The following is a 16,888-nucleotide window of genomic DNA, read 5'->3' as shown; positions in this document are numbered from 1 at the left end:
CCACTGCATACAGACTCCCTGTCTTTACTTTTTCTCCCAGTCCTGGGACTTGAACTCAAGGGTTGGGCTCTGTCCTTGACCTTTTATGCTCAAGGCTACTTCTCTACTACTTGAGACACAGCTCCACTTCCTGGGGGAAGGGGTTTTTAGTGGTTAATTGGAGATGAGTTTCACAGACTTTCTTGCTCCTTCTGACTTTGAACTGTGATTCTCAACTCTCAGCCTTCTGATTTGCTAGGATTACAGGCATGAGACACTGGTGCCCAGCTGTCCCCTCTATTCTTAACAAATGACAGGAAATAGCAGTTTTCAGGTGGGAATTCCCTCAGTACTTCTCTCACCATCTATGAGCTTCTTTACCCACTTATATTTTTAGCTTCCTCCCTTCCAACTTCGAAGAAGTGATGGTGCTCCCATCCAGGACTAAGTTCACCCTTCTCAACTCCTTTGGAATCTCCATCCATCACATAGTCTCTTGTTTATTAGCTTTTTTCAACTCTCTTCATGACTTCCTTTTCAAACCATAAAGATGTTTCAGTCCTTCCTACTCAAACACTTTTCTCCTAACCCCACACAATGCTGTCTTCCTTTTTTCTCCTCAACCAAATATCTTAAAAGACCTACCTCTCAAAGTTCAGCTCTTTGAGCAGGATGATTTTTGCCTTCTATGTGTAGACATCTGTATTATTATGTATGGAATATATTGTAGATACTCAGGAGGCTAAAGTCTGAGGATCCCTGTTTGAAATCAGCCCAGGCTAAAAAGGTCACAAGACTTTTATCTCCAATTAACCAGCAAAAGGCCAGAAATAGCAGTATGGTAGAACACCTGCCAAAAAGGTAAGCAAGAGCTGAAGGCCTCGAAGTCAAGCCCCAGTATGGGTGTGTGTGCACATGTGCATGCACAAGCACACAAGCAGGCACAAACACACACACAAATTAGGTTTGTTCTTTAGAGAACCTTGTAATCATGAAATCATGGCTTTGAAGAACTGGCTATTTAACACACTTTAAGAACATAGTGATTAAAGATGATTTAGCATAGTAAACCATTTCATAACCATTGTATAACTGTGAAAGACACTTGTGTAGATCCTCCATGTGACCGACCCTCTTTTCAGTTTCTTTGCCTTCCTGGGAACAGCGCTGCAGTCTGACATTCCCCTATTCCATTAGGACTTTCATACAAATGGCCTGCTAAATATTGCCAGCAAATTCCATGTCACCAGACTAACCAGTCTTTAATATGAAACTCTGCTTGTCTTGTATTGCTGAGCACTCCATTTGGAGATGTTCTGCTTCTAGGCCTTCTCAGGTCCTTTTTGCTTCTGCTTCCCTGACTACAAGTCTCCTTTGCAAGTTTTTCTGAGGTCTTCTAAGATGTGTCCATTTCCCCAGACTTCTGCAGTATGCTCACCACTCCAGCCCAAAATTCTCTGACAGTCACTTGTATTTTCATGGTTTAACTATCCATCTATTATTTGATCACCACTACACCACTCACCATCTTTACCTGAATGTCCATAGCACACCACAGACACATCCTGTGTTACTATTCTGCATGGCTCAGCATTGGCCACTAGGGGACTCTAATGAATAAATGTTAGATACCACTCTGTACTTGCTAAGTCAGATGGGGGAGAAATATATGAACCAATCACAGGAATGGACAGGTCCATTGAGAGGAATACTCTAAAGGAAAAGAATAGGCTTTTGTGAGAGATTAGATCAAAACAAGCTAACTTAGCCTGGGAACTTTGGGGAAGTGACATTTAAATGAGATTAAAAGAATGATTAGAAGAATTAGGGTAGGTGAACACTTGCTTAGATGGGCAAAATGTACTGGAGCAAGGTAGAGTAAGGGCAATGTGGGAGGTGCGCCTGAGCCTGAGGGGGCCGCAAAATGAGATCTGAAGGGCTTTAGAAACCAAATCACAGTGTCACCTTGATTCTAAAGCAGTTGAAAGCCAAAGAAGGTTTTGAGAAAGGGCTCAACTTCAGCTTGTAGTTGAAAAGTTTAATCCTTTCTTGTAAATCCAAGGACACTTACAAATTTTATAAATCTTAGTTCAAACTGTAAAAGGTAACAAGGAAAATGATAGTAAGGAAATGCCCCTCCCAGCCCCTATTTCTTCCATTAACAGAGCTTTCCTCCCTGCAGTTCAACTCCTGGCAGCCCTCATTTTGTTTTTTGTTTTTGCATATCCTACCATATACAGAGTGTTCCCCCACTGTGCATACAGTCTCTGGCTCCTGGATTCAGTCAGCCTTGATTATATTCAAAACAATGTGTCTGTACTGAACATGTGCAGACTTTTCCTTGTTATTCCCTAAACAATAGACTGTAACAGCTATTTATGTAACATTTGCATTATAATAGTTCAGTGTGTAAGTAACTAGAGATAATGAATTATATGGGAAGTTATGGGAAGGTTATATGTAAATGCTAGTCCATTTTAGGCAATGGCCTGGGACATTTCCAATTTTGATATCCACATGGATTCCTTGAAGTATCCTCACAGATTACAAAGGAACAGCTATATAAGTAAAATTTTGTTTATCTTTTCTTAAGACAGTCTAAAAAAAGCATAGTGGTGGTGGTGGTATGTGCTTGGCTTACCATAAAATAAAAGACATAAATTATATAGAAATGTAAAAATTCTGCATGGTAAAAATAAATCATGAACAAAGCTAAAAGACAACAAAACTAGGGGAAAATACCAGCATATAAGGTTCTATTCGTGATATTATGTATAAAGGCCTCTTGTGACTCAATTTATTTTGGTGCTAGTACTCGGGCTTGAACTTGGGGCTCATACTCTTGCTTGTCTTTTTTACTCACAGCTGGTATTCTATCACTTGAACCATACCTCAATTTCTAACTTTTTGTTGGTTAATTGGGGATGAGTGTCTTTTGGATTTGTCTGCCCTGGGCTGGCTCTGAGCCTCAATCCTCAGATATTACCTTCCTTAGTAGCTAGAGTTACAAACAGAGCCAGTGGTGCCCATCCTGAGATTTAAATTTTTTTGTGGGTCCTGGGGCTTGAACTCTGGGTCTAGGAACTGACCCTAAGCTTTTTTTGCTCAAAGTGAGTGCTCTACCACTTGAGCCATGGTACCACTTCCAGCCTTTTTGAGTAGTTTATTGGAGCTAAGAGTCTCACAGAGTTTCCTGCCCAGGCTGGCTTTGAACTACAATCCTTAGATTTCAGCCTCCTGAGTAGCTAGGATTACAGGTGTGAGCCATGAGTGCCCAGCTCAATTTTTTTGAAAAGACCTATTCAATAGACAAATAAGCACATGAGAGGAGTACATAGTTTGAGGAAGAGGAAAGCAAGTGGAAATTTTAGAAATAAAAAGAGTCACTGGGGGCTGGGAAGGTGGCTCAGTGGTAGAGCACTTGCCTTGCATGCATGAGGCCCTGGGTTCGATTCCTCAGCACCACATAAGCAAAAAGAAAAAAGCCGGAAGTGGTGCTGTGGCTCAAGTGGTAGAGCGCTAGCCTTGAGCTGAAGAGCTGAGGGACAGCGCCCAGGCCCAGAGTTCTGGCCCCACGACCGGACCCCCCCCCCCAAAAAAAAAAAAGAGTGACTGGGGTTGGAGCACAGTAGTAGAATGTATCTAGCATACAGGAGGTCCTGGTTTTCATTCTTAGTATCAGACTCACAAAAATAGATTAACTATATAAAATGATATTTAGCTGAGAGGCAGTGGCTCATGCCTGTAATCCTAACTACTCAGGATGCTGAGATCTGAGGGTTGCAGTTGGAAGCCAGCCTGGGTAGGAAAATCCATGAGAATCTTACCTCTAATTAAGCACTAAAAAAGCCATACATGAAGCTGTGGCTCAAGTGTTAGAGTACTAGCCTTGAGCAAAATAGCTTAGAGACAGTTCCCAAACCCTGAGTTCAAGCTCCAGGTTCCACACAAAAAAAGTCCTCTGTTATTATATCAATTAGAGCGTTTCCTATACTTTCTAGGTCTACTGTCTGGGGTCAAGCCTTCCTTGCCATCTCTTATTTCCATGATGACAATTAGTTCCCTGTGGTCTCCCTGCCTCTAGCCTGCATCATTCCCTTGCCTTAATGATCAATTCTAATAGCTTCTGTTAGCTCTCAAAGCTATTTTCTTAATTTTTTTGTGTGTGAAATGGTAGGGATGGAACCAAGGCTTCCCACATGCTAAGCAAGTGTGCTATCTACCACTGAGCCCTTCCAAAAGCTAGTTCTGTAGGACCATAGTACTTTTTGGTTGGGACGTTCTAGTAGGTCTTCTTTGTCCTCAGTGAACAAAAAGACCTCTGTCCCTCCTGTAATCCCTTTTTCTTTGCTGTATCTTCCTTGTCATCTGCACTCTGTAGATACTCTGATACTTAGGCTCCCTGAGTTTTCAGGGGTGATTTTCATGCTTTGGGGCCCTTGAAATGCTTTGACTTATCCCAGGAATGTCCTCCAGACAGGGGCTTAGCAAACAGTCATTTCTCCAAAGAAACCTCAACAGACTTCTTTTCTAGGAAGCTCTGTCCTGTCCAGCTGCCTTGATCACCCCTGTTGTCCTTCTCACAGAGATCATGTGTTTTTGCATTTAAGTTTCTGAGGACATCAATTTATTTTTTGTTCTTGGCATGCTATGTAGGGTTGAATGAAGCAGTGAAAGACCTTCTGCTCCAAGATGGATTCAAACACCACTCATTGCATGTATCCAATTGAACATCTTTTTTTTTTTTTTTTTTGTCGTTCGTGGGGCTTGAACTCTGGGCTTGGGCGCTGTCCGTGAGCTCTTCAGCTCAAGGTAAGCGCGCTCTACCACTTGAGCCACAGTGCCACTTCTGGTTTTCCAGTGGTTTATTGGAGATGAGTTTCATGAACTTTCCTGCCCGGGCTGGCTTTGAACCATGATCCTCAGATCTCAGCCTCCTGAGTAGCTAGGATTACAGGCGTGAACCTCCGGCACCCGGCCAATTCAACATCTTCTAAGCCAGCTGTTACTGTCCATGTTACATGTCCTAGGTACTAGGTAAGCATTTTACATGCAAAATCTCCATCTCGTTCAATCCCTAGACTGATGGGAGTACATTGACTGGGGTCCTTGACTTTGAATGAATAAACAGAAATCACATCTTCATCTACATGATTAATCTACTCCAACTGAAATACAGGATTCTCTTTGCTACAAATGCTGATAGTACTTGGAACATTGTTCTTAATGGAAATCACGGATAATTTCTTTTTTGCATTACTACCATGCAGAAATCTCCAAAATATACTTGCCTCCACATTTAAGAACAGATAGTTGTGCTGGGAAGGTGGCTCAGTTGGTAGAGCGATTGCCTCACATGCATGAGGCCCTGGGTTTGATCGTTAATACCACATAAGCAGAAAAAAGCTGGAAGTGGTGCTGTGGCTCAAGTGGTAGAGCGATAGCCTTGAGCTAAAGAGCTGAGGGACAGCACCCAGGCCCTGAGTTCAGGCACTATGACAGTAAAAAAACAAAAACAAAAACAAAAAAACAGATAGTTGTATCTTGACATAATTGTTTTTCTTTTGTAATCATATATATATATATATATATATATATATATATATATATATATATATTCTATGTTAAGAGTGGGTCTCTACGTCAAACTGCCCAAGGGATCTTAAGTACCTCAAAGGTCAGGATCACTTGATCAGGAATTCATCCTGGCATATGAAATGAGGCATTCTGGCTTCATCATCATGCCATAAAATGGCTAGATTTAGATAGACTGCGGGTTCACACTTGGTTCTACTAATTGCCAACTAGTCATTGCACTTATTTCATTGCATCTGTGGTCTCTTGTAAAAATGAGGCATGTTGAACATCATGGAGCCAATGTGTACATGACATTATAGACCCAGGCCTGGCACTTATATTTTGGTTTCCTTATTGTTATTACTACAGTTATTTTTGGCTGGTACTGGGGCTTGAACTCACACTGTCACACTGTCATTCTCTTTCTTGCTCATGGATGATGTTCCAAGTGTGATACACACTTCTACTCTAGCATATTTTGCTGGCTAATGGAAGATGGAGACTAGCAGACTTCTCTGCTCAGCTCTTAGCCTGAGTAGATAGGATTACAGGCATGAGCCACTACCACCTGATCCTATTGTTACTATTCTATTGCCTCTCATTAATGGCACATGTGTCTTCTAACTAGGCTGTGGGGTGCCAATGTTGGGATTACACCTTGCTTGTTCTAAAACCACAGCACCTGGATGTACTGACTGCATGCTTGTCAGTTGGCTTTATAGTCTGACCTCCTTTCTTTCAGATACCCCTTTCTCCTTTGGGCTTTAGGACACTCCTGTTTTTTTTTAGATCTCTGGAACAGTCTCCTTGGGTTCCTTTTCTCTGCCTGGTGCATAGGAGGTGGTGTGGTGCATGAGCTAATACAGGTGGGAGTAGCACCATAGGTATTTCAAAGTAATGTGTCTACCTCTTCCAACATGTCCTTTTTCCTTTTTCTCCATGTCCTTTTTTTTTCTTTTTTTCTTTTTTTGGTGGCTTCTCTCTCCATCTAGAACCACAATTATAGACCTAAGCAGCATTTGGGATTCATTTCTCTGCGTCATCCCCTCTACTGACTATTGACTCTGAAGAGTCAAACTCTCAAGATTGCTAACAGATTTAGTCCTTAGTTTGCACCCTACCTCCTCTGTCCTGTGCTTGTTGTTTCAGTCATCTCCCTGCCATGCATGTCTGCAGAGCCACTTTTCAAAGGGAAAGAGAGAAAGAAAGAAAAAGAAAGAAGAAACAAAAAAGGAAAGAAAGAAAGAAAGAAAGAAAGAAAGAAAGAAAGAAAGAAAGAAAGAAAGAAAGAAAGAAAGAAAGAAAAAGAAAATCTGATTAGATTTTTCTCCACCTCTTAAAAATCCCATCCAGGAAGCAGGTCAGGCTTCTTTATATGCAATTCAAGACCACTTATTGTGTTACTTTTGTGTATGTCTGTCTCTGACCTGGTTTCCTATCACTTGGACTCCAGTTCCATCACTTTACCTTCTGAATGAACAAATTTGTGCACCCATTTTCTAGCTTGCCCTCTCCAGGGTCACACTAACTTCTCTCCCTGGGATCAGGCTGATTCTGTATCTCCTTGACCAGTTAACTCACAGCTGTTACCTTCTGTCTGGAAGCCTTCAACTCTCCTAGGCAGCCTGAAGTAGTTCTTCATGTGTCTGTGTCTTTTGCCTTATACTTAAATGCCTGGAGTAAAGCAACTGCCATAACGCATTGTCTGTGTCTGCCCTCTAGGTGGCAGTAGTTGCATCTTTTTAATCTTGTTAGTCGCAGAAGATAACACAATTAAAATGGGATGTTTATATTTTATTTTAATTAAATGAACTAATAATAACAACGGTTTGTTAAATTAATAATTACTGTTATAATGAGGTAGTGTGTATGGATGAGGGAGACAGTGAAGTCCCTGGGCCTGGATGACAGGGTGAGATAGAGTATCACTAACAGAAGGAAGGGCACACTAAAAGGAGCCTGTTTAAGGAAGTTTTTTCTTCATCTGTTCTGGATATTATTTAAAAATGAAAAAATTAGATAACTTATGAACAACCCTTGTATTATTCACAGTTCTGGAGGTTATGAAGGCCAAGATCATGGCCTCAACTAACTTTTTTTTCTAGTACTGGCAAAATTGTTTTACTTGAGTTTGAGGTATTTTTAACTTATACAGATTAAGATGTCCAGCAGGATAGAATATTCTGGAGCTGTTCATGGGGTCTTGATCTAGATGCCAACTGATATATCAGTTGGGGATACATGGTTTGGGGTAAGTGGGAGAGAAATAGGACTTGGAGAAAACAACCTGAAATGGATAAGCAGAAGGAAGAGGATATGAGATTATAGAAACAAAGTAATAGAAGGACTGTGTCCTGGAAATGAAGGCAACAGAAATTTTCACCCACGAAGTAGTTACCAAACCATATGGGATCTGAGGAAAGCAGTTAAAACCAGGCATCTGGAGAAGTAGGGACAAAAAGAAAGATGTGACAAGTACTAAGGATGATGTCCCCAGCTTAGGGAGCATTGTGGGCCCAAAGAAGAAGTTTTCTCTTTCCCTCCCCTCTCCCTTATTTCTTCTTCCCTTTCCTTTCTGTCTTAGGGTCGGCCACATTCTGATACTAAGATGCAGGCCAGTAATGAGTGGGAAATTTTAAGGAACTAGGGAGAAAGCAAGTGAGTGAGTATATTACGAGGTGGTGACAGATGTTGAGAATGAAAGGATGGCAAAGGGGAAAAGTACTGTGGAAATGGGATTTGTTGAATCTAGAGTCTGTATTGTCCAGTAGAATTCTCTATGATGATGGAAATATTCTATATTTTGAGCTGGGAGTGGTGGTACATGCCTGTAATCCCAACTTTTGAGATTCAGGCTAGACTAAATAGATCATAGAATTTAAAAAATTAGAGGGAGGAGGGAATGGAAAGAGAGAAAGGAGGGAGAGAGGAAAAAATAAGAAAGAAAGAGGAAGGGAAGGGGGAGGGAGACAAAGAGCGGGAAGGAGAGAGGTGAAAGGAAGGAAAGGGAAAGGAAGAGAAGAAGAAAATAGTCACATGGTCATTGACTTCATGTAAGACAGTGACTAGCATGGTTAATAGGTAATGCATGCACATCTCTGGTAGAGCAGCCTGAGTGGAGAAACAGAGAATGTGGCTTGGAGGCACCATTCAGGGTGAGGATTTTGTTAAGTATAACCTATAATGTTTGATGATCTACCAGTTGAGGAATGTTTGAGGTTTGTGACAGAGTTTTGTAATTGTGCCACCACTTTCCTGCTTTCATCGTTGATGAAGGACAAGTTGTCCAAGGAACTATGAGGTAGAATGGAATAGAGGTACTTACTTGACTATCAGCTGAGAGCTCCCAGGGATACAGGTTGCAGCTTTGGAGTGGACATCTAAGTGAGCCTTCTTTTCTGTACTCAAGAGAATTTAAGGTGGTCTGTGGTAAAGCAGGCTACACCTGTTCCCAATCCTGTCCAAGTTGTTGAGGAGCTAGCAAGAGAGATAAATAGGCTGGCTGCCCAAAGACCCAGGCTGTACCGACATATGTAATAAATACTGATACTGCCTCCTACGAAGCTAGACTCCCTGCTCACAAGTTCTGTGTTATTCCTTACTAGCTGTGTGACTTTGGCTAAGTTCCTTAGCTTCTCTGTTTCACTTTCTTCATCTGTACAATACAAAGAAGCAGCACTTTCTCCTAAGTTTGTAATGAGCATTCAGTGAGATGATGTACACTTCCTGACACATGGGGGCGCTGTGTACAGCTTCTGCTTACCAAGATATCAAGACCCTGTCTGTTATTCAAATAAAATGGGTTTCAGCAGTTTCCTAGGTTCCCATCTTGAGCAAGCCACCTGAGCTAGTGAGGGAGTAGGTAGAAGTGTGGAGATATGGGGAAAAGTCCCTTTTACCCATCAAGAAATTGAGGGGGCTTGTGCTAGAATTCAAGGTCAAGGGGTCCTAGCTAGTGTGGAAAGACAGAAGGCTGGGGAAAAGCAGAGGAACAAAGGGATTATGTGAGGGTCAGAGGTCATGAGGAGGTCTAGGAGCATGCCCACTGTTGAAATGAGAATGTGAAGGATGGACATGTGGGAGCTGTGGTCAGATGATTCCAACCGAGGTGGGGCTTCTTGGAGTGATGACAGATGGCCCATTGTAGAGCTGACCCATGGAATGGAGGAAGTCCAAGGGACTATGAGGTCAGCACATTGGAAAGGGAGCCCATATGCGTGAGGAAATTCCTCCATAATGCTGGTGGGAAAAGGCAGGTACAATGTGGAAAGGAAGACTGTAATTCAAGTGACAGTCTTAGATGAATCTGATAGGGACCTGGAGGTCAGCAACATTAACACTGATCACTTGGAGAAGTAAATCTTGAAAGGAGAAAGGGGGAAATGTCAAAATATGGAAGCAAGAATGGATGGCTAGAGGCATTTTCTTGTCCTCTCTGCAATGGATATAGAAGGATGAGAAAAAGCAGCCTCTGTGCAGAGTGGTGTGATTTCCTAGGGAAGTAAAGCAGCTCCCATGACGGTGAAGTGGGGTGGAGAATTGAGAAGGTCAGCAGAGGGGAAAGGTCTTGAAAGGTTTCTTGATGCTGACACTGGTTTTTCAGGTTTTAGCAGGATGGGAAGAGAGAGTACCTGCAGAGTGGTGAGCTACCGAGCACTTTGTTCTCATAATACTGCTTGGTTAGTTGTGGTTGTTTTTACTTAGGCAGGGGAAACCACCTTCTTATTTTTAGTAACCCCCAACAGAAATGTGACACACGAATGCAGACTGTGGCAGCAGCTCCATTAGCCATATCTGTGACTTTGTCATCACTAGCAACCACGACCAGCTTCCTGTCCCCTCAATACCGCTTATGTCCATCAGTGCTCTGAAATTGGCAGTGGCAGGATTTGCTGGCAGATCTCATGAAACAGAAAGAAACATTGTTACAAAAAGGTTTGAGTATTTTCATAACTGCTTTAACTGTGCTTCCTCTGCAATTCTTTGCCTTTCATTTTATGTGTTTGAGACATATGTGCATACAATAAGAGAGTCCTTCCATCCATTCAGCCTCTTTCTGACTGGAGGTTTCTGGAAAATCCCTCTCATTTTCACTAGACGGCACTCCAGTTTCAGAATTGGTGATCAACCCTCTATCCTAGACACCAAGGAAGGTTGTTTTGAAATACAAGCAATTCAGCTGTCCTTGGGGGTCCTTTCAGGAAGCTAGGGTTTGAGAGTCCTACTGTGGTTTGGTATGGGCAGACCACTTTTCTCTTGAGTGGGCTTTCAGCTTCTCTCCAGGAGAAGAATTGGGCTGGAGCCCCTGCCCTGTTCATTTCCCGGAGCAGTTAAAGCCAAAGTACTTTGGATACCGACAGCTTCAAAACTGACCCCTGAGGTCACAGTGACCTCAGCATCCATGTTTGCCATCCCACTTCTCCTCCATCCAGGAGATCGCATTATCTCTCCTGTCTAGCTAGTGTTCGGGAGCTGTGAAAATTCTCCTCCTACATCACCTTCCCTGCTGTAGACAGGTGAGAACAGAGGAAAAGTGAAGGAACTAAAGTAAAACCTAAAGGCTCCTGAGAGGTGAGTGTGTGAGAGATAAGCCAGAGACCTTTAAAAACTTGGCAAAGTTCGGGCACTGGTGGCTCACACCTACAATCCTAGCTATTCAAGAGGCTGAGATCTGAGGCTCACAGTTCAAAGCCAACCTGGGCAGGAAAGTCTATGAGAATCTTTTTTTGTGTGTGTCTGTTGTGGGGCTTGAACTCTGGGCCTGGGTGCTGTCCCTCAGCTCTTCAGCTCAAGGCTAGCACTCTACCGCTTGAGCTACAGCACCACTTCTGGTTTTCTGAGTGGTTTATTGGAGATAGGAGTCTCATGGACTTTCCTGCCCAGGCTGGCGTTGAATGGTGGTCCTCAGATCTCAGCCTCCTGAGTAGCTAGGATTATAGGCATGAGCCATCAGCACCTTGCTCCATGAGACTCTTATCGCCAATTAACCATCAGAAAACCAGAGTGGTGCTGTGGCTCAAGTAGTAGAGTGCTTGCCTTGAGCTGAAGACCTCAGAGACAGTGCCCAGGCCCAGAGTTCAAGCCCCATGAAAGACATAAATAAATAAATAAATAAATAAATAAATAAATAAATAAATAAATAAATAAATAAATAAATAAATAAATAAATAATAAAACAAAACAATCATAAAACCACCAAACTGGCTAAGGGCTGAGCCTTATGCAGGGGGGTGGGTAGGTGAGATTTTGAGGTCTTAGGCTCTTACTGATGAAGAAGTTACTGGGCTCAGCAATACTCTCCTACAAATCAGTGTCTCCTGTGTTGTCAGGAAACCTCACTATCAGGATCACTGTGGGGTGCTTGTGGCTCAGAGTTTCCAGAATCCATGCCTATCTTCAGGATTCCAATATCAGATGAGAGGGCCCACTACTTTCCAAGAGCAGTCAGTGATTCTCAAAAGTGTGTTCCCTGGACAAGCAGCCTCAGCTTAGCTGGGCAACTTGTTATTAATGCAGATTCTAAGATACTAAATTTGAGGCCCCCTCTCCTGGCTGACTCAATCAGACCCTCTGGGGTAGTCCTCTGAGCTATGTTTAACAAGCTGCTTGGCAACTTTTGGTGCATGTTCAAGTCTAAGAGGCTCCATCCTCAGGGATTCTGGTATAGACTGAAATTTAAGCCTCATTGCCTCAAATGATCCAGGGGTTGGCTTCTCCCTGCTTAAAGCTCACCAGGGACTCTGCTCATACTAAGTGTATCACATGCTTGTGGTACAGTGGCGTGTTACATTTAAATAGCCCTTCTCTCCAGGGTATCTTCATGCTCTGTTAGCTTTTCTATTCTTACATTGCTGCTGCATGATAGGGAGGACCTGGGCTTTTCCTGCTAGAGGGCCACTGGTGCTTAGAGAGCATTTGATTCATATAGAAGTCACCTAGCAACTTGGGAACAGCAGAAGCTTGCAGTTGGGTCTTTGGACCTCAGTACTTTCGCTATGCCAGGCCCACTTGTTACATTTTTTTTTATTGCCATCCCAGGACCCTCACCTTATGCACCATTGGCAGAAGGCTAGCTCTGTGAACCTCGTGGGCTGAAGGTATACCTTTGAGATGTTTTAGTCAGAGGCTGAGTGGCTAGTGCTCTAACTAGGTATTTTAGTGGTGAAACGTGGCCTGGTTTCCACTGCTTTCCTGTGCCTCAGGATAGGAGGTTGAGTAGATGGACCTCCATTGCAAACACCCAACGTTCTTTAGCTGGGTAGGCAATAAAGAGCCTGGGGGTTGTTTGGTCCAATGCCTGGATGAAGGGAAAGTTAACATGAAAATGCACTCAGTAACCAAGAACAAGGAGTCAACTAGATGTGAGCTACTTGGGGTTATGCCACACAGAAATATCTTCTAGATAACTAAATCTCTGCTAGTCAGTTTTTTCTGTGTGATAAGTACCTGACAAAACTGAAAAGGAGATTTCAGAGGTTTCACTCCAAAGTCAAGTTTGACTTCATTTTTTCTGGTCTCTGCTGAGGCAGAGCAAATGGCAGAAGGACAGGTTGGAACAAAGCTGCTCACCTTATGGCAGCCAAGAACCAGTGAAACTGGTAGAAGTGGCTCGGACAAGGTATGTCTTTCCAGGACCCACTCCTAGTGGCCTACCTCTTTCAACTAGTTCCCTCCTTCCTATCATGCCATCCGATTGTGAATCCATCAGTGGAGTAATCCATTGATTATGTCCAATCATTGATTGTGTTCCAATCATCTTTTAGTGACTGGACTCATTAGCTGGTATCAAGCTGTCATGGGGGACAAAACCATAACTAGAAATAAAGGCTAGAAATAAAGATGTCTTATTTAGAGAGTACTAAAAATGAAATGGATTCATGACCAGCAACTAAACAGGGCATTTTCCCCCTGTCTCCAAACCTGAATGTTCTCCAGTGTTCTCCATTCTTTTGAGTATCATCACCACCCACTCATTATGTGCAGCTCCTCGCTGCTCTCCTGACCATTGTCTTTCAGTATGCAGCCATATGGCGAACTCTGGCCTGTGCTGTTCACTGTATGCTCTGAGAGCTGTGGAGTGGGGGAGGGGGAATGCACAGGCTTGATTCCTGTTCAGATCTTCTGCATCCAAGCCCACATTTAAATATTTTATTCTGGTACTAGGGCTGGAACTCAGTGACTGGGAGCTGCCCCTGAGCTTTTTTACTAAAGCCTAGTGCTCTAACCATAGTTCCACTTCTGGCATTTGGGTGGTTATTTGGAGGTAAGAGCCTCAGGCTTTCATATCCAGGCTGGCTTCAAACTGTGATCTTCAGATCTTGGCCTCCCATGTAGGATTACAGATGTGAACCACAAGTGCCTGGCTCAAATCTGCATTTTAACAAGATCCAAAGGCAAATTGAGATGTCCAAGATATCTAGTGGAATAACCAGAATTCTTCTGGAACTGGCCCTCTCCCTGCCCTCTCTCCCACATGGGAAATCAGCAATTCTGAATGGTATGAAGCTCCAGAGTGTGCTGGCCTGCTCATGCCATTCTTTCAATGAGTATCTACCAGGTCCCTGTTTGTGTCAGGCAGTGTTACTAGGGAGAAAAAGCCATGAGCACAACAGCTATCCAGGCTCTCAAAGAACTGACATTTCACATGGGAGGAGAGCAAGAGCAAAGAGGTGGCAAAGCAGTGTAGTAAGTCAAATGACTAGTGCTCAAGAGGAAGAGAGAAAGCAGAGTAAGCGGCAGAGTTGCCAGTTGGATACAGAAGGCTGCAATTTTGAGTGAGGTCACTTCATTTCCAGGGAAATTTTTATTCCAAATGTGGCATATGAGCAAAGGCTTGCCACTTGCTCTCAGGAGGAAGGATATGCCAAGAAGAGGAAATAAGTGTAATGGCCCTAGGCAGAAGTGTTCTGCTAGACTGTTCCAGGAACTGCAAGTAAGCCAATGTGACTAGAAGCACATAAAAGGTAAAAGTAGTAGGACCGAAAATCAGTGAGGTTAGCCAGGCGCCAGTGGCTCACGCTTGTAATCCTAGCTACTCAGGAGCCTGAGATCTGAGGATCGCGGTTCAAAGCCAGCCTGGGCAGGAAAGTCCATGAGACTCTTATCTCTAATAAACCACCAGAAAACTGGAAGTGGCGCTGTGGCTTAAGCAGTAGAGCGCTAGCCTTGAGCTGAAGAGCTGAGGGACAGTGACAAGGCCCAGAGTTCAAGCCCAACGACCGGGAAAAAAAAAAAAGAAAATTAGTGAGGTGGGGCAAATCATGAGGACCCTGTAGACCCTTGTAGGGATTTTTTTTCACTTACTTGCTTGAGTGATGGGAAGAAACTGGAACATTTTGAGCAGAAGACTGAAATGCATGCTGTGCTTTAAGTTTTTAAGGTTCTGGTTGCAATGCTAACATTACATTGTAGGGGCAAGGGTAGAAGTAGGGAGACATGCAAGGTCTTTCTGGAAAAATCAAGGAGGAGGATGATGTTGGCTTAGTCTAGGTGTGGCTGGTGGTAGAGGCAACGTTAGACATTACATGGATAGCCATTTATTGAGAGAAGAAAGATGAAGGGCTTTTGTGGCAGTTGATTGCTTTTTGTGCTGTAAGTAGAGGGTGCTATTTCAATGAACTATTGTTGCATACAGCCATTCCTACAACCTACTGACTTAACAGTGACATTAGTTCTCTGTTGCATGACTAAGTTATTCTTTGTTATACATTGAGTGTTTGTGCCCATCCAAGATTCCTATGTGAAGCCCTATCACCTAGTGTGTGATGCTACTTGCAAATGGATTAGATGAAATCACAGGGGAACCACCTAGCAATGGAATATAATGCCCTTATTGGAGTAACATCGGAGAGCTTATGCTCTCTCTCTTTCCCTCTCCCTCTTTTCTCTCTTTCTCCCCCTACCCTGGTGCCCTGTCTCTCATTTAAAGAGGATACAGAAAGAAAGTGGTCCTTACCACAAACAAACTGTCCCAATGCCTGAACCTGGTTTGAATTGTTTTAGATGTCTCATTGATCAAAACAAGTCACATTTGAGTCACATGGCCAAATCAATCAGGGAAGGAAGCACATTAAGGTTGTAGGTTCTGGGAAGGTATGAGTTAGTCACTAGGAGTTAGAGTTAGTCACTCAACTATCATGATCTACCACAGGAGCCAAGGTAAGAAGCTTGGTTCATTTATTCAATATCAGTAAATCTTATGCATAGGCTCTGAAGAATATGATCCTGGAATTAATTCAGTACAGAGGTCCAGGCTGAGATGTAAATTTTGTAGACACTGACGTATCAATCATACTAAAGCCACAAGACTGAAGGATATCAACTATAGAATCAAAGTAGATAGACTAAGGCCCTGAAGTCTGCAGCCTAATTTTCCCCACACTGTTTAGAGGTCAGAGCCATGGACAGGAACCAGAAAGGGGAAGGGACCAGAGAAAGAGCAGATGTAGAGGTGGCAAGGGAACAAAGAGAGAATATATCCCAGAGCCAAGTGTCAGTGTTTCAAGGATGAAAAGGTACATAGGACAAGTCTTAGGAACTGGTTATTGGATTTCATAATGAAAATGTCATTTGAGGCCTTGATGAGAGCTCTCTTGGTGGAAGGGGCAAAGTTGCTTGAGAAATATAGAAAGAGAGGAATCGTGTATAGAAAGAATAGACCACTGTATAATCCAGTAATGCCAAGTGACTCAGGTATGTCATTTTAAATATTTCCAGGCCACACTAATGTAGGGAAGACAAACAGGTCAAATCAGTTTTAGTAGTATACCTTATTTAGTCCATATGGTCCAAAATATGATCAGTCTAATATAATCCACATGAAATCATTCCTGGGATATTTAACTCTACATTGCCTTGGAAACCTAGGGTGGGTTTGACACTAACTACACATTTGATCCTAGATGCATGGAAAGCATTGCATGGCCACACGTGCTGGTAGCCACCGTTTAGGCCTGTACCCCTATAGATAATTCATTCAAGGAGTGTTGCTATAAATGGAAGCAAAACAATGGAATAGCAGCAGGAGGCAGAAATGAGGTCACGTGTTTGTTTTCAAATGTGGCATTTGCAGTACATTTAGTTTATATGCTAATAGAAATAATCAAGTAGAGAAGAGAAAATTGTTGATCTAAGAAAAAGAGAAACAGTGACTGCAATGGACTGGTTGAATAGCAGACTTGGGATAGCATCTGGGAACAGGAGCTACTGACCTTGCCTGGGACTCTGGGCAGTTCATCCATGGCCACAGGGAAGAAGCAGAGAACATTGGGCACCTACTGATGCAGATAGTAGGTTAAATGTGATCATGAGCGCTGGAGAAGTTTTCATCTGA

At 42.9% G+C, this 16,888-nt stretch overlaps 1 protein-coding gene across 4 annotated transcripts in view; it reads left to right on the top strand.

Moving 5' to 3' along the window:
- The window catches only part of Tmem164 (transmembrane protein 164), a 181,752-nt gene that overhangs the window by 151,381 nt on the left and 13,483 nt on the right, over positions 1 to 16,888 (top strand). The window lies entirely within an intron of this gene.

This window comes from Dipodomys merriami, unplaced genomic scaffold, assembly GCF_024711535.1.
Source record: "Dipodomys merriami isolate MVZ:Mamm:240054 unplaced genomic scaffold, mDipMer1.0.p SCAF_3, whole genome shotgun sequence".
Taxonomy (NCBI): domain Eukaryota; kingdom Metazoa; phylum Chordata; class Mammalia; order Rodentia; family Heteromyidae; genus Dipodomys; species Dipodomys merriami.
This window is presented reverse-complemented; position numbering and strand designations above follow the sequence as displayed.